We start from the raw sequence: 27,693 nt of genomic DNA, 5'->3' as shown, positions 1-27,693 counted from the left end.
ACACACACACATACACACACACAGTAAAAGCCCAAGGACTGTTGCAGCCATGTCAGAAGGGTAGATTCAAATTTACTTGACTCATTCCTGTTGAAGTTAGTTACATATGCAAATCCTAATTGTGAATGCACAACAAAATTTCCTATGTGTAACCTTAAGTACATCTTCTCAAACTTAGGTAAGCACAAATGCAAGTGCACTGTCACATGCATTGTATTTTGAAACTGTAGCCCATGGATAAAAATAGAACGTAGGAAGAGTTAGGTTCTTCTTAATTAAATTCAGAAAAAAGTGGGTTTAAATATGCAATAAAACTTGCCTGTTTTATCCTACCTGAATGTTTACTCTTTAATAAAGTTCAAGGTAGATATTACAAACAGCACGGTAGCCTACTGTTAAAATAGCTATACAAAACATATAAAGAAGAAAGAGAATAAATACAAATGTTTTGGCACTGGCCGTTTAGAATGTACCTTTAAAGATGAGAAGGGTGGATCTCCAAGAAAGGGGAATGGAAAGATGCAGAAACATCACTTCAGTGCAGCTTTCGTATTGTGATTAAATGGCAAAATAATTGCGTTCAGCGAAACAGTCAACATCTTAATAGAAAATAAATTATAAAACTCTCACTTCCCATAGCTAAATACCATTTTAATTAAGATTTCATCTCCGATACATTGATTTAACTGCTCACTCACTTATGTTATTCATTAAAATGATTACTAACAGTATGACTTTAGCACCACTTAAAAATTAAATGAGAGAAGTAATCTCAAGTAGAGAATGATGGATGTGGAAAAGAGAAAACTAAACTCATCTTCATATCCAAGGGAGAGGGGAAGGGTTAGAGCATATAAGACAATATTCCTTTATATCTGTAAAGGCACATGTTATCCTTCTTCTCCTTTTATGCCATGATGAAATGAAAGACAAATGGAAGTGTAGGCAGATATAGGAAAAGTAGGCTCTCGTGCTTAAGAATATAATTGCAAATCACAAGAATTTCCTTGGCCTATGATTATTGTCTTTCAGTATACTTCAGACTATTTTCAATGAGAGTCAGGAAATGGAAAGAAAGTACTTTTTCGCTCCATCCTCTTCAGGACATAAATCCACAGTCTCTCCCTCTTATTCTGCCTAAGAGCACAAATTGTCCTCCACCTCTCCCTCACCTTTCAGGCCATATCACAGAGACTGGAAGCCAGGATCCTGGATTTCTCAGGACCCCATATTTCTCATCTTCCATGATGGGACAGACACCCACCTTCCACGACAACATTCTTTGCTAGGGAACATGGTGACCAACAAGAAGAGGACTGTGAAGAGGCACTTGCAAGTGTGAGGCACGTGAGTGTCAAGGCAAGACAAGGAATCTARCAGAAGACTGGGGCGCCAAGACACCTGTAGCATAGTAGCTGTCTTAGAAAGGTAAGTCCAGCTTGGACTACCTCGGTATGATATGAAGGAGGTGAACAGTGGTTCAGATTCTTCTCTAGTCTATGCTCTATTTCTCCTGGCAAGGAAAAGACATAGTCCATCCCAGTGAACCACAGTTGTACAAGCATACAAACAGCGTACCTACACTAGCACTTCAGTTTAGGTGAGGACTGTACTTTCAACATGAATGTCGCAATCATCCCTGCCTACTGCACCTTTCTTGTCATCACAGAGAGGCCTTGGAGTACATGAAGGTGCTTTCAGCACCTTTTTGTAGGTAACTAAACCAGAAGATGCATGCCAGGAGTGCATCTATTGTACTCCGAGCACTAGTGGGTGCTCAGTCTATAGGAGAAGATTAGTGCTAGTCTAAAGGGAAACGCCCCCAGAATACACAGGCTGCAGATGTTGGGTCCTCACTACCAAGTGTTTCTTTMCGAGGATCTGCTTCTATTGCACCACCTTATTTTCTGGGTGGCGCCAGTGAGGGCAAAGTCACATTGAGCTATTAGAGGACTACGACCCTGGCATGAATCGTGGCAAATCACCTTGTCAGGATAGGTGCTTTCATAGTAATGATATCAGGTAGCAAAGAGCCTGTTTTTGCTGATTTCTCTTGTCTCCAGACAGGATGGAGGTTCTCTGAAAATGGTAAGGATCAGAATTGTTTCACAGCTTATAGGATGCTCTCAGGAGAATAATACTTGATTATCTGTCTGGTCTTGTTTTGCTAGAGGCTAACAGGGCAGCTGTTTATCTGACTACTATGAGCACTTAGTGTTCCAGCCAGATCAGGAAGGACAAAGACATGTGAAAATGAAAAATAATGGGGCAGGTAAAAGACTATGGTCTGCACTTTTTAAAAAGATTCAGTTAAAACGTGGTTCAGCCTTTGCTGAAAGTTAAAGTGGCTTCTCAGTTTACCTTATCCTGACCCATCTTCCTTAGAGTACAAGATTTTTAACCTGTGTACCAGAAGACATAAAAAGGTGAATCTTCTTGGTAAGTTTGGTCTGTCTGTTAATTGAGAAAACATTCTCTCCAGAATGCTGATTTAAACTCTTAGTAGCAGAATCTCATAGCAACTCTAAATGAAGGGTAATATAATTGCTGTCCAAAACATTAGCACACTCCTTGCAATATATTATGTCACTTGCTGAACTTCTCCAATAATTGTTATTAACAGAACTCTAGATCTCTCAATTGTAACAAAAGCTTGAGATATTTAGGAAGCTGCTTTTTGGTGTATTAGATTGCATTTCCCTGTCTATTACAGAAGGMATACATCCCCTGAGGTTGCAATAATTTTTCCCATTTCTTTTATATCTCTACTTTCATTTTAAGACTCTTTTTCCATCTTCCAATTATTGTCATATGTTGTTACTACAGGACATTTCTTTTTAAGTGTGTTTAATTTCCACTTCAAATATATCATGATCATCAGTATCTCCTGTGCTTAACAGTGAAATAAGCAGAGATCTGACTGAGCTTCCAATTATTTTAATATTTATTAACTATTCACTATATAACCAAATAGAACAGTCCTACAATTTAACTTGCTGTAAACTCAACTGTCAGGTGGATAGATTTATTTCTAATGGCAGGAATAGGTCAAAGTCCATAACATAAAACCAATATTACTTCAAATCTTAATTACTGAAAGAAAATAAACACACCTTCCAAAATAGAGTGTCATGGCAGATCCTCATTGGATTGTATAAAGGAAATTGTGTCAATTACCAGTAATCATTTGCTGATAATCTCAAAATGTTAAGCAAGGTTGTGAGAGTGAAGGTGAAGATGAACGAATAAAGACTGTAAGTATGCACGTTATGATTCTGCTTTTTTAATCATTTCATTGTGGCAAAATGCAGATGTCTACTAATCTTTGAAAAGATATATCTCATGGTAAGTTTTCAAAACTACTTCTTTGCATCATTCGTACAAAAGTGCCTTGATTTTGCAGCTAGACAAACTCTTGCTTGTGCTGTTCTCTTTAATCACTGACTTGCATATTTGAGCATCTGCATATGATGAAAATTCATCATTCTGGCATGACAAGAACTTCTTGCTGTGCAGAGATAATTCTAGTGAATGACGTAGAAATTAACTATTTTTAAATGTGGAAGAATTATCTTTCAGTTTATCGTATGCTCTCAGGCAGGTCATTATCAATTATGATTATCAATATCTATTCACCTTCTTTATTGGAGACTAACAGAACAGCTGTTCAGTTTGTATCACTGATGAGACTGTTATTCTCGAGGATGATCTTTCCCTGGGGTAATTCAACCACTCTCTTGCAAATATCTCCTAAAATAATTCCGTTGGCAAGATTGCTGATATTATCTTCTGCTTCAGCTGTACTGCAAATAATACTCTGGGTGTTATAGTCTTTGACTTCTCTAATAGCTATTAAAAGTACTGTATGTTTCTGTGAAGCCTCACCTCAGATACTAAAGCTATATTAGCCAYGTAAAACAAATTCTTTGCTTAGTCTGAAAAAAATCATCATCRTTCACTTTTAGTCGCTCTCAGACTTTGTCAGCTCCACAGACTGGATCCATAGTAGGCTGAGATCTGCCCCTTGGAGTAACGGTAATACCAGTGGAAGAGACAYGTTAATACTATCTCTTGGCCATGAGTCATGCTGCTACGTTAGGCTGAGCAGGTCCCTGTCTAAGCCCCAGACAAAGTGAGTCATAGCTGCACAAATTCCAGGAACTGCAGGAGTATACTGCAATTGCAAAATAACTTTTGAATAGCAGTGGTGTGGTTCCCTGACAAATAACTATCACCGAATGTGTCTTTCATGGTGGCTGAACACTAGACACTCCTTTTAAAATGTAAAGCCACTTGCTTTCTTGGGATGGTAGAGAAAGCATCCTTGCTGAAGCCTTATGTGGCTTTCCTAAACTGAACCACTTCTTTCTTGTTTGGGCTCAGATCAAGCTGCCTACCCACAAGCATAACTTCAAGATTTGTAACATGAGTGAACCTGCACACCCATGTATCTGTTGAGGACACACRATTTGAACCCTATTTGAACCCTTGATGATTATGAATATGTTGAAAATAAGTCCATAGACTAAATCGCAACAAGAGGTTCTGATAATACAGAGAGCAGTGAGGCGCCTTCCTAGATGGACCTAACGTAATCTTATTTAAAGTATGCTGCTGTGATTGCATTCTATTCTTGGTTAGAGGCATTTTAAGATAGCACGATATGCTTTTATCCTTTTAGGATGCACCCTGATAAATGGTCAGATTTTCTTAGGAGAAGTAATCTAGGATAAATATATATATATTTCCCTATACCAAAATAACTTAACTCTTTTATCTATCCACAAGCAAAAAAATAGAAAGTTTTTAATAGTCACCTCTATGTTTTGCTAGAATTTGTATCTGGAAAATAAGGTGATTAAGTCCAAGTTATCACTTATCTTCAGGAAGGTACAACTTGACCTTATTAGTACCAGTGTCTATAAGATGAAAGACACTACTGAGAATAGACAAAATTATGTCAGTAACCGAGAGATAAGCTAAAACTAAACCAATTTATTGGGCTAAATTATTTAAGTTACCACATTYCTATATTAAAACATATGCCTTAAGAGTACTGTCTTGCAGTTGTCCTGTCCTCTCAACCRTAACTATGGCATTATGACTGCAATTTTATGATGCCTCTGGGATGAACAGGTCAGAAAAAGAAAAGTAACTTTTACATGYGTAAGCACTTCTCCCACATTTTAAAATATTATGATGGATTTTAATAGTGATTTTCCCATCAGAGCGAGGGAAAAAAATCTCACTGCTGAGTCTCATGCCATTTTCTAAAGATTAGCCGGTTGTACTGCTAGAATTKCTTTTTTTATTTACTTTTGCAGAGGTTTTAATTAGGAAAGAAACTGGGGGGGGGCAGGAAGAGAGAGAGAGAGAAGAAACAGTGAGTGTGCACTCATGAGAATCCATGCCTCTGGCTACTTTTCTCCTTCTCCAGGAAATACGTATAAAATCATCCAAACAATAACATATACCTATACATATACAATAACTTTAATAACATAGACCATGTTACCTCTCCGTGGCCATCTTCTTAGATAGATAAACAAAACCAAATTATTCAGCTCGGAAGCTTCCATTCTTTTGTGTGATATCATTGGGTCTATGCAACTGGAAGGTGTTTCTAGACTGGGTTTGCAGATGGTTTTCTCTCTCCATCATTAAGTGCCTTTGCTTTCATTGGACTGAATGCTTCATTACTCACTGCAGGATGCCCTTTTTTCTTGTCAGAAACTGCCCCTCTAGTSTCTCTAGATGGACAGTGGATCACAACTTCCATTTCCTACAGCAGAGATAGGTWCGTACTAGCTAAGTACATAGTCATGGACTCTAAAAGGCAAGAGGAAACTACATGTGTTTTTGTAGCCCTCATCTTTCCAAATAATGGTAACTTTCCAATACCTTTCAGTCTTACAATGTATTTCAGATCTTATCACTGCTTTTGTGACAGCTTACAGGATCCCAAAATATTCCTCAGGCTTTCAGATCTGGAATCTTATGCTGCATGCAGATTGTCCATCCTCATCTCCATATTGCTCCCAAAATACCAGAAATACATTTTATTGTGATGATTTCTCTTTACTTAGGGGGACAAAAGGTACTATAGTATATTAGACCACCTAAAATAGTTCTAAAAAGCAGACAAGCTTTCAGATACACAGGCCTTCTTCCAAGTCTGATAAAGTTTGAAAAATTCAGRCAGAACAGTGCTTTAGTACAGTTGCTAATTATACTACTCAAACAAATGCACTGAMATCAAAGATCAGCTAGCACCTGCTGAACAGAGAAAGACCTATAGGAGGTAGAACAGAAGGTAGATTGTGAATAGATCACTAATGATATTCTGAGTCAGAATTTCAAGTTTAAGCAGCTCTCCAAATTTTTGGTTGCTGGACTAAGAGAATTGTTGTTTGGTGGTGCAAGTCTAAAGAAGAGGCAGTCTTTTTGAGCAGAATTCTCAAGCACCAGCAGGATGTTCAGCCACTGGGTCTTCAGACAGTCATCCACCAGATACTGTAAAATTTAATGTCTTTTAATGCCTTTAAGTCCTTCATTAAATCCTCCTCAGCTCCTCACTTAACTTACTCAAAGTTCTAAACTCTGAAGAGCTTCCACTAATACATCCCAGTTCTCCTATTTGCAACAAGTTTTACTTCCTCCCAGAATTTTTCCTGGTAACTGGAAATTTTTACTTTATAATCCTGCTCTTTTCCCTAAAGAAGCCAGTCCACAGTTTCCAGTAAGATATACCATATGGAATATGTAATTGTGAAAATGTTTGCACTTAAATGGGAAAAGACGTGACATATTGGGCTGCCCTTGCTCTGTATTACAAACCTGCTTATAGAGATGTCATTATTTCTGCAAAATCAAAAGTAGATTGTAAGCAGAACTGCTAAGTTTGCAGACAGAGCTAAATCTTGTCTGTAATAACGATGAACTGGAATCAGTGATTTAGGAATCGCCTCCCAGTGCTTCCTACCAATGAATTTTGCATATGCAGCACACTTGCACAGAATTACTCGATCGTAACTGCTATGCAGCTTTTGACAATGTGCAAAGTACACTAAGAATTTGAGTTAAATTCTCTTCATATCTGTTCTGAACTCTAGAAGCCACTGAATTGCACCACTGAGTTATAAACATACATTAGGACAGTCTCCAAAAGTAACATRCTATAAACTTTTTTAAATAGCAACGCCAGTTCTAGTACTGAAATCCCTCCTGTTGAAAAGCAAATTTGGTAGTAGTGATATTGCCATAACTAATAGATACCAATACCAAGTAGTGCTAAATAGTTACATCTGTATGCATATAGATAGAGCTGTGGACAATTATTTTTGTAGAGTAAACTCTTTAATAATCTTAGTACAAGAAGGTATGCTTGACTAGGTTATGCTAATATAAATACTAATTACATTACCAGGAAAGCACAGCTTGAAGGCTCTTGAAGAAAAACAGTGGTGGCCAAAAGTTCAAGCACCAGGTGAKAGCAGGGACCTTGAAAGTGTAAGGACAGGATGATACTAGAGGCCTCGGGGCTACGAACACAAACCACACATGGTCAGTTACTAGTTTCTAAAGGACTGCAGCCTTGGGAACAAGGTAGTGCCAGGTTTAGGGATAGCAAAGACAGCAAAGAACAAACATCCAACATATGTAAAACCAACCATATATAGTAACCCCGATATAACATGAAATTTGAAGCCCAGTAACAGGAGCAAGTAAATTTGTTAGCAAGCATATAAAAACAAGCCCAAGCAAAATCACAGATGAGGAGGAAGAAACTCCCACCATCAACAACCCTATGATCCTTGCAGGGAAGGACTTTAGATGCTGACAACTCAGTATAACTCTTCTCCACCACCATATTCTCCTTAAGAAAGAGTAGCACCATCAACTTTATCACCCAAACGAACAGCAAAAGGGTAAGCCTAACAGAGAAAAGGCTAGATGTGTTATATGCAACCTTCCTGGCATCTGTATTATAAATGAGAATTAACTGTAATTGGATAACTTGGACTGTAAGTATTAGTATCACTGTAACTGGATTACTAGTAAGTCTTTGATTTCTAATACTTTAATTAGACTAACAATAAATTCTTGAYCCTGTGTAGRAGGTGTGTTTCTTTAGCCCATGTAGACCGCTCAGATATTTGTCCTGGTCACCCACCCTTGAGGCATGATTGCAATCTAAGGAGATGCAATACCCCTTAAAGGCATGCAGTCATCTTTTGTTCCTTTGCTTCTCAACATGTATATCTAACGTAGTCTAGAGAGGTTAATAGAACTGATTTTCTTTTAATGAAGYACTGTGAGGGCCCAGTGAGCTGTTGCGTTTCCTCATCTGTTGTGACAGCTGAAATGAGTATAGTGGCAGTGTGGCAAAGAAGATGTGTCCCAGCTGCCATCTAGTCTCTAACACTCTGGAAATAGCCAGAGATTTCAAGAGCTAGAAGYAGAAGCCTCCACTGTACAGCTAATCACAGTCCCTGAACTAAATCAGGCAGGTAAGGAGACATGTCACGCACATACAAGTTAATTGTACCCTCAGTTCATCCACACACACACACACCTGTGAGACCTCCTGGCCATCTCTGAAAAGTCTGCATGCTCCTGTTGCTGCAGTTGCTGTTGAGTAGATAATCCCACCTTGGTGTGCACTGGCTGATGGACCTGTTTGTCCAACCCTTGTCCAGACACAGTTCATCTCGGAGGGTCCCATAAAACCCCCAAGGAAGTCAATATTCCCTTTGCACAGAAAACCCAGTGTCCTCTCAACTACAAAAAGTTTCTATCTAAAATTATAAAGTCTATGAAACATGAGYAAGAAAATCTGATAGGAAGTTCCCTGTACCTTCGCTATTTATTTTGTGGTAATTATAGTTTTTCAGTAGTAAAGGCAGTCTGGAGAAAAAAGTGCTTATAAAATAGTAATAAGTACTTACAAAATGAGCTACTGGAATCCTTGATAAAAACTACAACCAGATCAAGACATTGCTACTAAAAGAATAATGAATCACTTTGTATACCACAGCACATTTTTTATTGTGTATCCTTAAATATAGCAGCCCCTAAATACACAAACCCCAAGAAGTTCTTTCCAGGGAATCAACATCTTTTAACCTTCCTGGGTGTCTAATTTCTTCAGTTCACAGAAGTTCTTAAATAATCTCTCATCCTAACATAATTCAATAATCTTTGAGTGGAATGTCTTCAAGAAATTTTCCTTTAAGGAGGCAATACAGTAGCTTGCAATTAAATACAGCAAATTATTAATGTGTTTGCTTTTTCCTTTCTCTATTCTGAATTGCTTAAGCATAATTAGTTTATTTTTTGCCCTTTATCTACTTCGTAGGCATTCTTTCCGTTTCAAAATAGCTGTATTAGTCATAAAGCATAAAAGCGCTATAAAAGCTGACTTTAAGTGGTGTCCTAAAATCCCTTAGGGACCAGTCAGCATTCAGCAGATTAAAGTAGTAGTTCTCCAAGACTGAAATGACATATAAATACGGTAATGTGAACTCATTTTAGGAAAAAATAACTGTTGGAGACTAAAATAGACAAATGGGCACTTAAAAGACAGCTCTTACAGAATGCAGCAGCTACCTAGGTATTTATATATGTCTCATGTAATTTTTCAAACAATCAGAAGAGAAGGTCTGGCTTCTGAAAAGCTGCAGGTATTCCCTCATCAGTTTGCACTAGGCAAGGTAGCAGCATGGCTACTGCTTAGTTATTTTCCTACTATACCCGTTGCTGCCTAAAAGCTGCTCTGGTGGAAAACAAGCCATTCCCATTTAAAATTCTCTGCAAAMTCATAAACTGAGCTTTAAATAGAACATCTTGAAAACACTGGAAACAGTGTAGCAGCTCTAACATCCTGACAAGACTGTATCTGTTCACAACCCCCAGAGTTACAAATGTTCGTTTGCTAATAAACATGCAACRCTTGTGCCAAAGAGAAACACAATTAAAATATAGACAAGTCATATAGATAAATGGACCGGTAACAGGTCAGTAACAGGACTGAGGACTGTCACTGCATGACATTTTGCGACACATTACCCCAAGCAACCACTTTTCCAGGGCTGAAACGCAAGCAGAAGGGCACTGTCTCGGGCAGGCTTATAGGAGCTTCATGGTGTTATCCCACGAGACTCTACCCTCCAGCTGAAGCCTTGTAAATCTCCGTCAGCCTTAAGAGAGATTTTAGAAGAACAGATTTTGAAGGTAACCTTTCTTTATTATAATTTCTAGAAAAGGAAATGACAGGGTCAGTTCACCTCTTCCTAACCAGATGAAGAGGAAAGTATGGATGGGGGCTTTGTGCACTCAGAGCAAGTGAAAAGAATTCTTACGAGACAAGTTGAAGGCCAAGCAAAATAGAATTATTTTTCTTGCAATTCAGACTAACTGAATTGGGAATGGAAATGCTGAGGGAAAGGAGGGTAAAAGTCTGAGCTGTATTTTATCAAAAGCAACAATATGATCTTCTTTATGAGAATTCACTGGAGACTGGTCCAAGGCATTCAAGTGCAAGAATTAATATACTTTCTCACAGTACATTTCAGAAGTAACTTGAAACATCAAGTTGGAGGAGGTAGAAAATACCTTGGGGAAAAAAAAAAAAAAAAAAAAAAAAAAACTTAAGTTAAACGTCCTTTGTCAGAACATTATGAGTTTTATGAGCCAAGAAGCGCCTTTAGGGCTCTTTAATACTTGTTACAATTACTAATTGTCTCCCACATTATTCCAGTGCTTAAACAATCCTAGTAGCTTCTAAATGGAAAAAATATAGCAAGCTAGTTTGCCAAAATACATCAAGTAAAATGATTGCTAACATCTGATGTGCGCAGAGGGAATCTTATTCCCAAATGCACTTCTAAGCACCTACTATCTTGCTGTCGGAAGAAACATACTCAATCTTTTTCATTATAGAGTGTTGGCAGGAGATTTGCTGGGAATTAATATTGGTTTGAACCATCTTTAGACCCAGCTTTCCTTTCTAGGCAAATTTTCAATTCTGTAGAAAAACAATCTAATGATGCAAATCCTCTGTTGACTTAGATGTGCATTCTTTTTTATTTCTCCCTAAGTCCTCGCACCCCCTCCAAGAGCCTTGCTGCAATTACCCATAGCAGACTTTTAGCGTACCTCTGTCATTATTGYTGTTTCTTTTTCCTCAAGCCTTCTCTTCTGCTGCAAAAGGACAGGACACACAAACCTGCATCCCGTCTTGCACARCCTGTTGTCAGGCTGCCTGTCTGTGGGGGCACAGAGGAAAGAGGGAACAGCAAATACTCAGGGTGCTCACAGGAATAGCAGGCAGGCTGGCTGGCAAGGAGAGTGAAAGTATCGTTACCCCTTCCAGCCGTATGGAACTTGCCCTGCAACAGCAGCATCTGTGGCCAAATGCTTGTAACCAATCTACCTCCACGTGCTCTCCCCCACCTCCCGAACAGGAGGCTTAAGCTGTCGTCAATGAACCGGAGAAAGTCTTCAGGTGAGTCAGAAAGCTGAGGAAGGGATTACGGCTTTGCATACATTACAAATTCTCATGCCTTTATAACATCCTTTGCAGCTAGTCTGAAGGTATGTAATTGGGGTTTGCCTATTACTGACTTCTCTCCAGTGCATACAGAAGTTTCTGAAAACAGAAACGTTTCTTCTTGATAGTTTTGTACCTTATAAGGGAAGGGAACATTGAATCTAATCTGCCTTCATTTTTTTTTGTGGAGGTAGAAGACTCAAATGTTCTTGTAAGCTCTCACACTTATACAGAAGGAAAAAAAAAATCAGTGAAGAAAAAAAATGGTGTTAAGTATTGGAACTAAAGCAAAACTACTTTACTTACTAAGCTTAGGAAGAATTTGCTCAAATGAAGCATGTTCTAGGAAAGAAGAAAAMCCCAACTAGACAAAACTAACCCCCAAACAGATGGAATTTAAACAAGTTAATTTTGGAAAAGATTGAAGCTAAGGAAGAATTCACTAGAAAGAAGCACATGCTAGGAAAAAAAAAGAAAAAAAGAAAAAAAAGCCCCCAGCACCTCTCAGAAAAATACAATGTAAACAAACAAACGGATTTTGGAAAAGCTATTCCTCYCTGATTGCTCAGCAAGATTTTCTTTAAGGTGGTGCAAGTTCACTAGTCATCTACACACTCATCTGGATTTCTGCTGCAAGAAAAAAAAAAAAGTAGGAAAGTGAAATGCTTTTCTTTTGCTAAAACCATCCTTACCTTCCACATGCACCCCAAAGAAGAATTGAAACACAGTAACAACTGCCTTTCTCCTGTGCCAGTCACCTTGAGAGGTACAGTATAACCCTGATTTTATTTATGGTGACTATCAAGCATTACTACAAAAGGGATATACAGTACTGATGAACGAATACAAAATACATTTTTGCTTAGGCAGGACATTATTACAAARCCTCCCCTTTGCTATATAGCCGCTTGCAACCTGACGGAAGGTCACAGGAACAAAGAGGGAGGTGCTCCGTAAGGAAAGTAAGGTTTTCCAGAAGCCAGCTGCAGCAGGAGCTCGCTGTTAAGCGTAACGCTCCGCTCAGCCTGCGCCCCTCTCCCCSCACCTCGGCGTCACTGAGGTCAGTGCTGGCGCTGCGCACCCAAAAGCGGCTAGAAAATTTAGACTTTAGAACAGCAGCTTTTTTCTTTCTTYTCCCCCCTTAATAGCTACCACGGCGCTGGCCCGGCCGCTGCCTCGCCAGCGGCGAGGGCGTTCGTCCGTCTCGGGACGAAACGGGGCCAAGGCCCCAGTATCCAGCGATTTCCACATGAGGCAAGTTACCGCAGCAGTTCACTGGATATTCTTCCAGACACTCAACTACTTATTTTAGACTATTCACCAATAATACAGGTTCTCGTTGTGCTGGGTTGGGTGTGAGATATCGTTCGAGTCACTCACTAATTATCAACCTAATGATAATTCCCAGGACTGAGTTTCTGATTCAGAATGAGGGAAATATACCATGAAATGAAAATTCAATCCTCATCCCACATTAAATTTATTGAAACCCAGCTGCCTGTTAAATATTTTTATGCTTTAAAGATTCTTATACACTTGTATAAGCTGGAAGGAATGCTAGGAGGAAAGAAAAGTTATATGCGATTTTTTTWAAATTTTTCTAAATACTAAATTAAAGCATCAGTGATCTCTCTCATAGAAGATGTTTCTCACTTATTTTAATTATAGGTGCTTCCTCTGAATGACAAACTTGTCTTTCATGGTTGAGCACAGGTCTGTGTGAACTCCATTTTTAACCCTAATCTAACACTTCACTGGAACTGTCATATTTCTAGTTTAGCAAGAAAAAGCTCTATTGTGCTCTTTACYGAGTTCCTTTTCAAAAGCAAATATATCAGTATATCACCTTCCTTTATCTGGTCAGATTTACTGAAGTGTAAAGAATAGCAAGTGAAGTTTGAAGTGAAAATTATCAACTCTTTAAAAGGAGTGTCAAGCAAATATCAAAATTTCCTGAATTTTCTCTTTTAAACCCATTCCAAATATAAATCACCCAAATAACATACCACATTTCTAAGCAATTTGTAACTTTCTATGAAAATAATATGGGTCTTGTTCTGAAGTATTCTTCTTGGATAATCTCCCCCCCATTATTTCCTATTTAATCTTTTCTTAGCTTCTTTGCCCATTTTCCTGTACTTTGATTCCCAGCAGTCTTGTACAGTCCAACAGATGTGATTTTCATAATTTTTCTCTTAAAGTATTTCTTGTGGAAGGAGAATGGAGTGGAGGAAGGGGAACAGGAATGCACCAAGACATTTTTTGGTTGGGATGCTAACTAGACATCCAGGCCATTTTACAGCCTCAGTGATGCATTGCATCTTAAAAGCTCTTATGCAAAATGGCTAAATATGAACAATAAATGTCCTTGAAGGCTACACAAGGCCTTTGAGGTTTTTTCCTTGCMTAGGTAGGTGGAGGACAACTGCTGGTACAATTCCTATGAAACAAATATATCATCTTTACTTTTACAAGACCACACTATGGACCACCACAGTGGGAGAAAACTCAGCCTCACTTTATGCTGTCCTGCTTCCACTGGGACTCCAAATAAGCCAAGGAATAAGTAGGGCAGGTAGGAGAGAGGTTGCCACAGCCCTTCGCCTCCTGCTACGCACCTGCCCCACGACAGAATGATCAGAAGGACACTTTTCTTCCCCTTCCAGGTTTAAGTACCTCACTTAATGTGTGCACAGCACAATAAACCCTATTGCAGGTCACCAGTAGCCTGGCAGATCKAGGGCAGGAAGACATTATGGTTTCCCCTTGCACAAAGCACGTCCTGTGAGGTGCCCTGGCAGCACTGCAAGGAACCACAGAACATGGGAGAAGAACAAGAGTCCCATAGCCCTGTTCTGCCCTCATTACTCAGCCAGGAGATTGCCTGAGTTCCATTAATTTAAATGAGATCGCTGGAGGAAAGGGATCGCCATGTGAGCAAGTGAGCAAATTAGACCCAAAATGAGGACAGAAAGTTTTTCCTTAAACAGAATTCTCAAGCTTGCCCTACTTTTGGGTCATTACAGGTCACCCCTGTATCTGGGCTGCCTAGAGCCTTCCCGTGGAGATGATCCTTGTTACTGCTGTCAGGGAGGCTCAGATGACTCCCCGGCTACGAGCCTTTGCAGTTCGGCACGGCAGAGAAGCAGCCCACCCCAGCTTTCTTCAGCTGCTAATAGGGCTTCAGCTGCTCTGTAATGCAAGCAGATGTCTGGGCTGAGGAGGCAGCAGGTGAAAAAATGTTACTTAACAATGTTTGGTCTGACTTTTTCCCTCAAATTAAATTTAAAGCGTAGACAGTTACATATGAGATCATGTGGATCACAAAGTCAAGCGTTCATCAGGTCAAAAAAAAYGCCTATTTGTGTGTGAAATTGCAGCCTCCTTGGCTGTTTGTGGTATAATATTGAACTTAATTCTATGACCACACACACTGTGGTTTTCCTCAGTGAGCAGATACAAGGCAGATGTTACCCTCTGAACTGGATCATCTTCTAAAACAGATACATAATTTTGATATGCATGGCATTATTCCACAGGAATCTTTACATTGATGGAGCCTTTTGTTTCAGATTTTATACATGCATGCTTTTTAGAAATGCTATTCAATGAGCTTACTTGCAAATTAAGCTATTAATCAATGTGAGCAACATAAGGCTGATACAGGGAAGATTTTAAATTGATAAAATTCCTCCACCATTGACCAAAATAAATTATGATGAAGGAGACTTATGAATGTTCTGAACAGGAAGATCCAATATATTATTATTGCATCATATACCAGAATGAACAAAACATTTTAAAAGATAGATTCTTACTAGAAAATGTAATTGGATGCAAAGATACAATAGGCAATTGGTGCTTGAGCAGGTGTAAGGGATGCAAGTATAATTACTAGCATGGTAAGTCAAATGCTAAGAGCCATAAAAATAAATGTCAGAAGTAATTCTTATGTGTGGAAAAGGGGTCATTTTCTCCCCTCTTTAAAGAAGCATAATTAATGAAAACAGTCAGGTTGAAACTTTGAGCAAAAAGACTCAAAATCTGTCATGGGAGTTAGGAGCAAAGTAATGGTTAAAATACACTTCCTGTCATAATCCAAATATATTGTTAAAATTAACAACATATCACTCATAGCAAATTCTGATTTGATTAAGATTTTCCCTCTTGCACTGATGATCCCTATTTCATCAGAAGGGAAAAAAAAATAAAACAATGTAAATATATGCATTATCCTCACTAGGATTGAAATATGTTGTTACTATTATAACTTAGCAACAAAGCAACTATAGTTCAAGCATAAGTATTTAGGCCTTAGCAGCAATTATAGTGTGCRAGTAGTGATAAAGGAATAATTTGAAATAGTCAGTTATTTATCACATTTCGATGATCTCAGAATAAATGGATATTTTCAGATTGAGATTAATGCACTGCAAGATTGAGATTAATGCACTACAAGAGTGAATAGACAGAATGATTAGCTGGCTATGAGAGCCTAGGTTCAGTTGCAGAATCATAATGTAAAAAGGACAAGTTTAGGCAACCTCAGATTAATAAACATAGGATACTGAAGTACAATAAGAGGTCTGGTTATTTTATAAAGAAGAAACTCCTGACAGCATGAAACAACATAAAAAGCTTCTTCACACATTGGCTTTTCCATGGTGGACAAAAGCATTCTCCCAAACCAAAATGATACGTATCTGGAATTCTAGTCTGCATCCTACCAAGTGAAACARTCCTTTTTAGAGGGCAAGTGGTATCACTGTTAAGATCTGTTACCTTTACAGTAACTTCTAGAGTTACTTTTAATGAGCTTTTCTTTGCCTTATGATCTGTAATTTTTAGTTCTCTTTGATTCATGTTGCACTGGATAAATCTGTTGTTCTTTTTTGATTTCATCTTTTCTATCTCCTCAGCACTATAGATAGTTAAAAAAAAGTTGTGTTGTGGCCTAGCAAAGAGGAAAGAAAAAACAAACAAACAAACAAAAAAACCCACTCCTCTTTGCCCAAATTACCTCAGTTATCTTACTTAGAGTATCAATTAACTGATCAGTCTGCAAYGCACTGAAGTGATGCTTCTCAGAGATGATCCATGGAGTCAGATTGTTTGCAGATTCAGAGCGCGCTATAATATTTGATGCCAAGTTTACAACTCATAATTCCTTTGACACTATAAGGAATAGAAAACAAAACATCATTGAATAAGATAATAACATAAGAAACATGCACGTAATAGGTTGCCTATTCTGTTGACTGTGGTGGGAATACAAGAGATTCAACTGATTTTTCCTCTAAATTCCTTTAACATAGGAGAAAATATCTGCAAAATTAGTAAAACCCTAGCTGCCCTAGTGGTAACTTCCTGCTACACGCAGCTCATGCTGGAAAAGATGCAGGCCTTGATACTGCTTTTAGATGAATAATGCTTTATACATGAATTGTTCCAGTAGTTCAGTGGATGTGCTAACATGAGTGAAATTATTCATCTGTCTAGCAGGATACGGGCCATGCAGTTTTGAGAGTGGCGTCTGCTCTTCTCAGCTGGCTAGCCCCATAGGCTATGAGATCGTACCACTGAATATAAAGAGAATTCAGCTGATTAAGCAGCTGCCAAGAGACACAAAAAAAACCTCCTATTAAAAATGTCAGACAAGCTTGGCAAATTTATTGAAAGGCTAAATTACATACAAAAGCCAGATCAGTTCCCAGCTCACCACAGAGATCCCCTGATGCAAGATTTTGCATTTCTCTTTGTTGAGCTTTATGAGGTTCCTGTTTGCCCATTTCTGCAGCCTGTCAAGGTCCCTCTGAATGACATCTGATACATCAGCTATTCTTTCCAAGCTTGTATTGCCTGCAGACTTGCTGAGGGCACACTCTGCTCCATTCTCCAGGTCATTATTGAAGACATCAAACAGTATTGACTCCTGGGGTAGACCACTAGTGACTGGCATCTAGCTGGACTTTGTGCTGCCTTTCACAATCCTTTGAGCCCAGCAGTTCAGTGAGTTTTCAGTCCACCTTGCTGTCCTCTTGTGTAGCCTGTACTTCATCAGTTTTTCTTTGAGGATGTTATAGGAGAAGGTGTTGAAAGCCTTGTCAAAGTCAAGATAAGCTATCTACAGCGTTCTCCTCATCCACTGACGATTAACATGATATTATGGGTCAGGCATAACCCATGAAGGGAATTTTCCTTTCATAAATCCATACTGACTACTCCCAATCATCATCTTGTCCTTCCTAAGTTTGGAAATGGTTTCCAGGTTTGTTTGCTCCATCACTTTCCCAGGGTCAAGGTGAGACCAACCAGCCCATAGTTCCCCAGAGCCTCCTTTTCACCCTTCTGGAAGATAGGAGAGACATTGGCTGTCTTCCAGTCACCATAACCTTTCAAAGATGATCAATAGTGGCCTCACAGTGACATTAGCCAGCTCCCTCAGCTCTTGTGTGTGCATCCGATCAGGGACTTGTGGATGTCCAGTTTAAGGATTCCCTCGTTTGATCCTCCTCCACCAAAGGTAAGTCTTTGTGGCTACAGACTTTCCTCACAGGTCTCAGGTGCCTGGGATTCCTGAAGGCCTGTTTTAACAATAAAGATCAAAGTATTCAATGCCTTTGAGTCTTTTGTCACCAAGTCTCCAGACCATTCAGTAGAAGATTCACATTTTCTCTAGTCTTCCTTTTGCTGCTTATATACCTGTAGAAGTTCTTCTTATTGCCCTTCACATCCCTCTCCTCATCAACTCCAGATGGGCTTTGGCTTTCCTAACCCCATACACCTGCACACACAAGTAGTGTTCCATTATACCTCCTAAGCCACCCATTCCTGCTTCTAATCCTTGTATGTTCCTTTCTGAGTTTAGCCAGGATCTCCTTGTTTATCCATGCAGGCCTCCTGTCAGCTTGCTTGATTTCACACGCATTTGGATGAACTGTTCTGGAGCTTGGAGGCAAGCCTTGAAAAAGAAAAAAAATCAACTAGCTCTCCTGGATTCCTCTCCAGGACTCACTCTCGGGGGTCTTCCATGCAGGTGTCTAAGGAGCCTCTGGGTAGATCAGGGCCAAAGTCAGACTACTCTACTGATGTCCAGGGTCGTGATCCCGATTTCTGCTGTGTTCCCTCCTGTCAAGATCCTTAAGTCCACTATCTCACAGCCACAACAGTCAAGGCTGCCCTAAACCTTCACATCCCCATGTCATCAGCTCTTTGATCACTTGTGTCAGGAAGTTATCATCAAAGCACTCCAGAAGCCTCCTGGATTGCTTGTGCTCCACCTTTTTCCCCATTTGCTTTTTTTAAGCAACAACAACAAGAAGCAGCTGTCCTCTGATGTGAGGGTATCTTACCTTTTTGTGCAAGGTGACCAGATGGGTCTAGTCTTCACTACTCCTGGTACCACCTGGTCACTAGCATCTTTTTGTTATAGAACATTAATTCTCTCAGAATTCTATCTTTAAAAACAAAAATAGAAACATAACTACTATGCAGAGACCACAGCACAAGTAGCTGAACTCTTTTGATAGTGTAATGTGAGGCATGATTTGACTCTAAATTACTGTTACTTCTGCAAACATTGACCTGTTTAGTGTGACACGGCTGTGATAGAAAGGAAGAGGAGAAAGGGTATTTGAAGGAAAATACATTCCATCAGAAAGAATTAACGGCAATATACCAAGTCACAACTAGGTGGATTGTAACTGCCTGTTCTGACCACCGCAGATATCTGACCATTGACAGTTGATTCGGAGAGAGAGAGAGAGAGAGAGAGAGAGAGAGAGAGAGAGAGAAGAGCAGCACTTAAATAAGTTGCTCTGCACAAAACAGTCTTCATAAGACTCAGTCATATTCTTAGCAAGAGATGATGCTAGTCTTTGGAAAGTGGAAGAGACATTCAATTCCTTCCTTTTTAATWATTAATATCAGGATCTCAAAAAATCTGCAAATAAATTGAAGGTAGACTTGCTTTCAATATTTAAAGTGTTATGAATATTCATCTTCCACTTTTGCTGTGGTTCCTATCCACCATGAATGTCAAGGACAATTGTTCGAAATGTTTTAAATGCTGTATCTGGTTAAGTATTTCTCTTCTTCTATCTGATTCACCAAGTCTGAAAATATTAGTCAGGCCCCTCGTTTAATTAGTACCTGTATGCAAAGCATTCTGGGGAAGAAAAAAAGAAGAGAGCTTTTAGAAAATGATTTTGGATTAAAAACTTCCCAAAAGAAATGCACTGTATCATAGATCACATTGCTATTACTCTCTCAGCTTTCTGTAGGAGCCCAAAACTATTCTTTGATGCTGGTGAAGTGTTTGGTAGGGAAAAAAACCTAAATATTCTGATTAAAGAACAAACACTTTCAAATGGAACAATAGCTATCTTTGGACAGTTGCTGATAAGTGTGCATTACATATTTTGCCCTCCAAGCATACTTTGTCTCCATAGATCTTTTGCATCCGTGAAGAAGGAAATTGTATAAAGAGACAAGCAGAACAGACTGCTTCTTCACCAATAACTTCATCCTTATTTTTATCTTGRCATTAGGATTTTGCCTTGCTTTATATTGCATTATTGTCTCTGCAGGGTAAGAAATGAAAAGGAAATTAAATTAATATTGTGGCTCCAGGAGGTGTTATTTACAGTGTCCCAATAAATCAGTAAATCTCTTAATAAGCAAATACTGCAAACAGATGTATAAGAAATGCACTGGTCATACAACTGAGAGTAGAAAACAGCCACTGATTTACAGCTCCATAGAAAAGCAAGAAGTAAGGCACAAATACACACTTGCTCACCCRCCAGTGTTTGCACAATGACATCCAGTCTCTTGCCAGCAGTGTCCCAGTCTGAATCCCAAGTTTTATGGAGCCACACAAGATCTCAGAACCAACCCAAGGGAAGACCATTTGTTTTGCAATAGTGGGAGAAACAGCAAACTCCAAGGTGACAATAAAAGTCAGGCACCCACAGCAGGCAGTGTACRGCATATGTATGCTGCTCATAGACCTTTTCCTGGAACACTACTGGTAGTGGACTGGAACTCCAGTGTCAAAGAACTCCCAGGGAGCTTATGGAAACAAGCTGCTCAGATACCACTACACACAAACATGAAGAAACAAAGAAGCAGAATTAAAAGTACTAAAGGATGACGGAATTTAGTTTATCAGCAAAGTGAAGTCACTGTAAGAGTATCAGGAGCTGGCTCGCATAGTTTGAGTCACTATAACTTCTCCAGTAGGGAAATGGCTGCATTACTGAAAGCATTTGTTGTTTGGGTTGTTTATGGCCCATGACTGACAGCAGTTTCACATGGAGAGTTAACAGCCTGTAAGTAGGTTCCTCAGCTGGTGACTGTTACACCACTGAGAAAGGCTGCACGTTCTTCCTCCATGATATTGTACTTCAACTTCAGTCTATAATGTAGACTCTTTGGGATTAAGATTGGAACGCTTGTGTACAGTGTGCTACAAAAATAAACAGAAAAAAAAGACCTAAAACAAAACCAAAAATAGACCCACACTCTACATTCTTGCACTACCACAAAGCAGTCCAGAAAAGAGCTAGCAAATTAATGGAAAGCGCTCTCATTTAGCATGCACCAATCTACAGATGGAACATACGTTCCAGTGCAGGATACTGTTAGAGGCATGCTGTAAATAGCATTTTGAGCTGAAGAACATAAATGAACCTTCATTGATATTTGTTTACTCTTCATATTTTGCTTTTCCTTTCAAATTCAGGAGACTAGAACGCTGGATAGAAGTAGGCTCTGTTCTCTGACAAGCGAGTATTTCAACATCAAGGCATGTATTTGTTGATACCTTTTAACACTTAAAGGAGAGAAATAGAAAACGAGATGAACTCTTTAATATAATTTGAACTACAAGTGAAGTTTAATGGTTTGAACTCTACAAGTTATGTCACAGAGCTTACAGTGGCCTTTGCTACAGGCCTAAAGGAGCAAGAGGATTTACAGAAATGTTTCTGAAGACTGCCATTGATACAGAAAGGCACAGGTAGCACAACTCAAGGCACAGAGAAGGAAGCACTGACAGCAACTGTGGTTCCTGGGGACAGGTATCCTGGGGACACCCAGGACTCCCCTGGGGACAGGTTGTCCGAAGTGGGCAACCTTGGCACCATGACTGTAGTTGTGTAATCTTGCAGTTACATATTCCCAGCTTCCCACAGGAGGGTTTTGGCCCGAAGGCACAGGGGCTCCCAGACCTGAAGGGGTGCATAAGCAATACAGAGCCCTTTCCCCCAGGAGAGGGTGCACTGTCTGAGCAAGCTTCCTGCAAACCTCATCTGCATTTTCATCATCAATCATGGAAGACTACTGTCAGTACCGTATTGTCAGTATTTCTCATGTAAGAGGCTCCAAGGCTGACAGGCAGCACTTGGCCGCAAAGCACTATGCATCTGTCAAAGCACAGAGTTAGGTCATCATTTGAGGTGAAAGTTGCATCCATCTGATCCAAAAATGCACCATAGCTTCCCCTACCTCATGAGGTTCTCCACCTCATAAAAATCTCTACCTCCCGAATCATCCCTTGTTATTTCACTTAATTCATGCCACCAAAAAGGCATGTTACTAGTTGTTAATAGTTCAGAATAGAATTTAGTCTCTTCCCCCGACTATGGCAATGACTTTTGGGAAGATGCTATCTTCCACAGTTTATATCAGGAACCAAGCACTCCACAGCTAAGTACCTACATGCATTGCAAATTAAAAGAGACAAATGCATCAGCAAGAAATAAATCCATCACCTACTTTGGTTGCCATTGGTCATGAGGCAAGGGTTAGAAGGTAGAAAAGGGAAGAAGAGAGACTTTTTTCCCCCTCACCTGATAACCCACACATTTCTCACCACTTCAATACCTGAGCAGTTACTGTGGGAAAGCAAGTGCAAAAATCTCCCAGTCTGTTAATACAGGGATATGATAATACGGCTCTTTATTGTGTCACTTTAAAGGGCAAAAGTCTTCACACAGATGGAAAGGATATGGTCCTGAATCACAGTGACAAGTGGAGTTGTCTCCAACCTAAGTATCTCTTTGGGGGTACAAGCAAATAAAGCCTAAGACAGAGGCAATCTTGCAAGGAAAATCTCATCTGGAGATGAAACCTAGGAGTGTATGTTATGTTTTAAAATTAAAATACCAGTAAAATTAAAACATTTTGAGCCGCAGCTTGGACTACACAGACCTCTGAGACGAGTGGCTTTAAGTGATAGAATGAGTAGCAACAGACATGGACTATAGCATGGGCAATTTCATATCAGATTAAAAAAATACATATATATTTTTCCCATGAAGGTGGTCAGACAAGCAGAGGCACCCAAGGATGTTGTGGAAACACCATCCTTGGAGATGTTCAACACTTGACTGGACAAGGCATTGCACTACTTGAGCCAAGCTGGCTGTACTTTGAGCAGCGGATTTGACAAGGGATCCAGAGATCCCTTCAAACTTGAACTATTGCAACTCTACTGTACTTACATAGTTGAAATAGGAGCCTCACACACTGCCCTGCTGTTCCCAAGTGTTTCAGGAAACCATTACATAGCCACAACCCAGATACAAAGAGCCCCAATTCCTGCATTAACGTAAAGCTTCCATGAAGAGCATTTATGTTTGTCATATGAGGCTGCAGCTAGATAGGAAGAGAAAGGGCTATCCCTGAAGTATTTATAACCCATTCCACTGTAAGACTTGGAATTCACAAGCTCCTTCACTCCCTACCCCCATCTTTCCAATCTACTGAAGTAGATGCACTTGAGGTTGCGAGATCAGAATGTGATGCATGCTAACCCAGATAGCTGCAAGGAGCAGAGATTCTGGTATTTTTATTTTTTTCCACCATTTAAATACATATTATACATCAACCAAAAGAATGGATTGTGAGGGAAACATGCACAGTGGTACAGGCAATACTACATTAGATCAGAACAACAGGCTACTGCCAGTCCATCATGACAGACTTAGCTGCTTCTGAGTAAAGTTTGTTACTTCACCTACTCCTATTGATGAACTAATCTGTCTATTAGGAGGTCTCTTATACTATCCATCAACTGGTGGTTAGCATATACTCTGCAGCACCGGTGTTTTATAGCCTTTTGAAAACAAGAAAACATTGCCATATCTAACATCATTTATATGGATAGATGAGCTGAGACATTTATTAAGAAGCCTGTTAAATATTCCTTAGCCTGCTGAGAATTTTCTTTCCAAAATATTTTTCCTTCCTTTAGAAAACTGTAGCCACTATTAGAAAAAGCAACTTTGCAGAGGCCATAATGAGTTGCTTATTAAAGGGGAAAAAAAAAAAAAAAAAAACAAAACAAACAAACAAAAAAAAAACACTTGTGCTGTCAAAGCATGGAAACAAAAATACAAAGTGCAATATATTTAAATTAACTTTAATAAGAAGTACAAAAAGATAATGTTAAGCAATGTTTTGCATATGGTTAATAAATACTCTTCAACAGCAAGCAAAGTGAACATTCAAACATAAGTCCAGTTATTTCTTTTACATTTTAGAAAAGTAACAACTTTTTTCCCAGTTAAAACAAGGTCACAAATTACAGAATAATATCATCCCCTTTAACTGTGAATAGCTATGAAACCTACTAAATAAGTGAACTGTCACCTAGATTTTATATGATGCTGATGTTCAAGGTTAAGTATACTTACATTTATCATGCAGTTTCTTACTGTGCATGTGCATATTTGATTGGTGTTTTATTTTCCATGTGATGGTGTTTAATATTCTTTAAATCTATTGGTTCCACTCTTATTCCCTTATTTCTTGTTAATACATAGTAAGCACCTATTTTCAAACTCTCATACATCTTCACACCTGAGCAACACACTGAAGTAAAATGCTTTCTGACTCCAGTCCAGCTGAGAAATTGCAAACAATATCTGAATCAGTCCATGTTATTTTTTTTACTTTTTTTAAAATAAAAAAGTGTAATGAAGTTTAATATTAAATTGAAATGATTACACTGATGTGCCTTCCAATGTTTCTTAATAAAGTGATTATTTTGAAGGGGAGAGGGTGAAGGGGAACTGATTATTCAATAGCTTGTAGATACTGTGCATATTGTACATATGTATTCTAATAAATAGATGTAGAGTACTACATTGCATTCCATGCTAACGCTAAGCTATAGTAACCTATAAACTGATAAATTCAGCCAAAATGATCATCTAAAAGAATTATCAAAAGCTGATGATCAAAGCAATACACTGTTCCATTCTCTATTTGCATCCATCTCCAACAGCCTAGATGGATAGATGAAGTACTGGAAAACAAATAAAATACTTCAACTTTTCAAAGCTCACCTCTTCAAATATCAGCTAAATGAAACCACTCAGAGCAATCATTAACCATCCTGAATGCATAAACACACACTCCAGGCCACTTGATCAAGTGAAGAACTCAGGGTTATGTAAGAACTTTTGAAAGCAAAGTTTAACTTATAAATCGTCCAGCAACACATACACACACACACACATATATATATRTGTGTGTGTATGCGCATGTGTGTGTTTATGTAGACACAATCATCTTGCAGATTTTAAAACATCCTCCAAATTCCTTTTTGGAAGACACCTACTCCAAACCCACAACATTTTCACAATATTCATAAAAGACATCTCAATGAAGTACCAGGAATAAGAGAGACATCAAGTCCCATCCTTCAGTATAGCTGATTCTTCCTATAAGGGTTTATTTACATGGATTAAAGAAGCATCTCTATCTAAAGGAGAGCCCAGGTGTACTTCGTCTCTGAAAAATCCTAACTGACTTCAGTGATGCAGAATATCCCTACGATTTTAATGTTTTCCTTTAAATTCAGTGCAAGTTTTGCCTTAATCTCAGTGTAAAATTAGCCTCTTCCAGTTAGCCCTAATCATAAACTTACACAATACAAGGATTCCCCTAYAGTAATCAAGCATCAAGGTCTAAGCTTATAAAAAGGGATGGTGGGGAGGAGGGGAATGTTAAATGAATGAAAGTAAAACAAGAACTCCTCATGTGCTTAGCATTTGCCATTCACAAAAACAAACAAATTTCTGAGCCTTCTATTACTGTATGCCTAAAGTGATGAAGCCATTCACTGATCCTCACGAGGCTAGAGTTAAAATTCAGATTCAGAATGGCAGAATTAAAAATTCCAGCTATTAATGAGTCTGGGTTATCTACAGAAATAATGGGGACTCTCCTTAGCTAGGAAAAAGGATTTTAAAAAGTGATTACCTTTTCTTAAAAACATACTTAAAAGTTTTACTGCAAAAAGAAGATAAAGTGTCTTCAGGAAGGAGCAAAGGGAATCCCAAAACTGAGCTTTCCAAAGAACCACTCTCTTTATTGGAAGCTGAAGTGTGATACAACTTTTATCTAATTTCACATAGTTATTTTAACTTTGCAAAGCCTTTAAGAAAACTTTACATAGACATCAAATCATACTGCACTCAGAGATTCTATTCAGATTTGTTTAGAGACTTGCATGTTTATCCCACCTATTTTTTAATGAAATTATTTAACTTGCTTGGCTCTCTGGTAATACTCATATATCTTTCATATGCCACTTTAAAACTCATTCCATTGCTTTTCTGAATTTTAGCATTGTGTCTACACACAATGAAACATAGACCAATCATACTTTCAAAGCTATACCAGACTTTCACTCAACACTGYTAGGAACAGAAAGGTTAAACAGCATAGATTTATTTTGCAAAAGTCCAAGGCAAAGCCCACTAAGAACAGGGAGTGAGAGGTATGGAGCGTGAATCCTGACCCTCTGGGCATAGGTGGAAGTCACAGCTTAAAAGAGAAAAATCAGAATTAACAAAATCCTTCTCTATTCCTGAAGCTCCCCCTCAGGAAGCACACAATATTGCATGGTKTTCCTAAAACAATCACAACATCCCTGGTAGTTTCAAACTCACAAATCAGGTCCCTCAAGTTTGGCAGAATTATACAGGAGATAATTCTATTTCTCAGGCTCTAAAATTTACCTCCTCACAACTCATATACAGTAAYGAAGGCTCAGAACTGAACCTCAAACAAAAACGTACAGTACCTTCTTCAAAGGATTCTTCATCAATCAGTTCGTAACTCACTGAATGCAGTAGTAGAGCCACCTCCTCCCTTCCCATTTCAYCTTTCACTTTAAGGTCACACCACTTAAAGAAAATCTCACCCTTCACTATGTTACCTATAATCACTGGGGGAAAAGGTGATTCAGTACACCTGTGTGAGGCTCCTGCTTGAACTGGTCTCCAGAGCAGCTGTTTCATGCTCTCTCTCTCCAGTGACTAAATAGGCAGACTAGTTCCTAAACTTAGTATAACTTCCAGTGATATGAGTAGTCTCCCAAGCCAAGCATGTATCTGACAACAGCCACCTGTCCCAATGTTTTTACTCCATTCCTCTACTTCTATTCCCTCACAGGCTGCTGCTATATTTTCTGTATAGGTTCCAGGCTAATTCCTTAAACCGGATAGTTGTTGTCTGATCAGTATTACTCAGAGCCCAACTATCTCCTGGAGAGCAGAAATGCCCATTTTGAATAAGTATTCAAATCATTTTGAATGATCTACAAGACTATAATTTTAAGGTGCTCAATAATGCAGCAGGTATCAGTTGATTTACCCAGATGTGGAAGATGAAGTATAATTCCATTATCTATAATGTGATCAAGAACTTTGGAAGTCACTGTTTTAATACCAATCTGTTAAGAAGACTCCAACAATGAACACTATCATGACTGATAAACCTAGCTGACCTCTATATTCTTTATGCTGACTTATAAATTCCTATTAAATTACTGACCATATGCATCCAGAATTACATGAGACTATACTACTTTGGAAACCAATTTTAAAAGCCTTGTTTGGAATTATAATTCCAGTCAAAGTTTACCACAGTGTGGTATCACAGTATTTATTGTATTTTTTTCCTAAGTCACATAAAATATGACACTCTGACTCAGAATGAGAGAAATAAATTAGATTGGCATGTCAACCAAAATTTCACAGGTAGATTCCACATGCAAGTCTTTGATACTGAAATGGCTTGCRCTTCCTCGCTCATGCTCTCCCTTTCCACACTTTTATGTATTT

Source organism: Rhea americana, unplaced genomic scaffold, assembly GCF_003343005.1.
Source record: "Rhea americana isolate MKP2758 unplaced genomic scaffold, rheAme1 scaffold_8, whole genome shotgun sequence".
In the NCBI taxonomy this organism is placed as follows: domain Eukaryota; kingdom Metazoa; phylum Chordata; class Aves; order Rheiformes; family Rheidae; genus Rhea; species Rhea americana.
Note: the sequence above shows the minus strand (reverse complement) of the source record.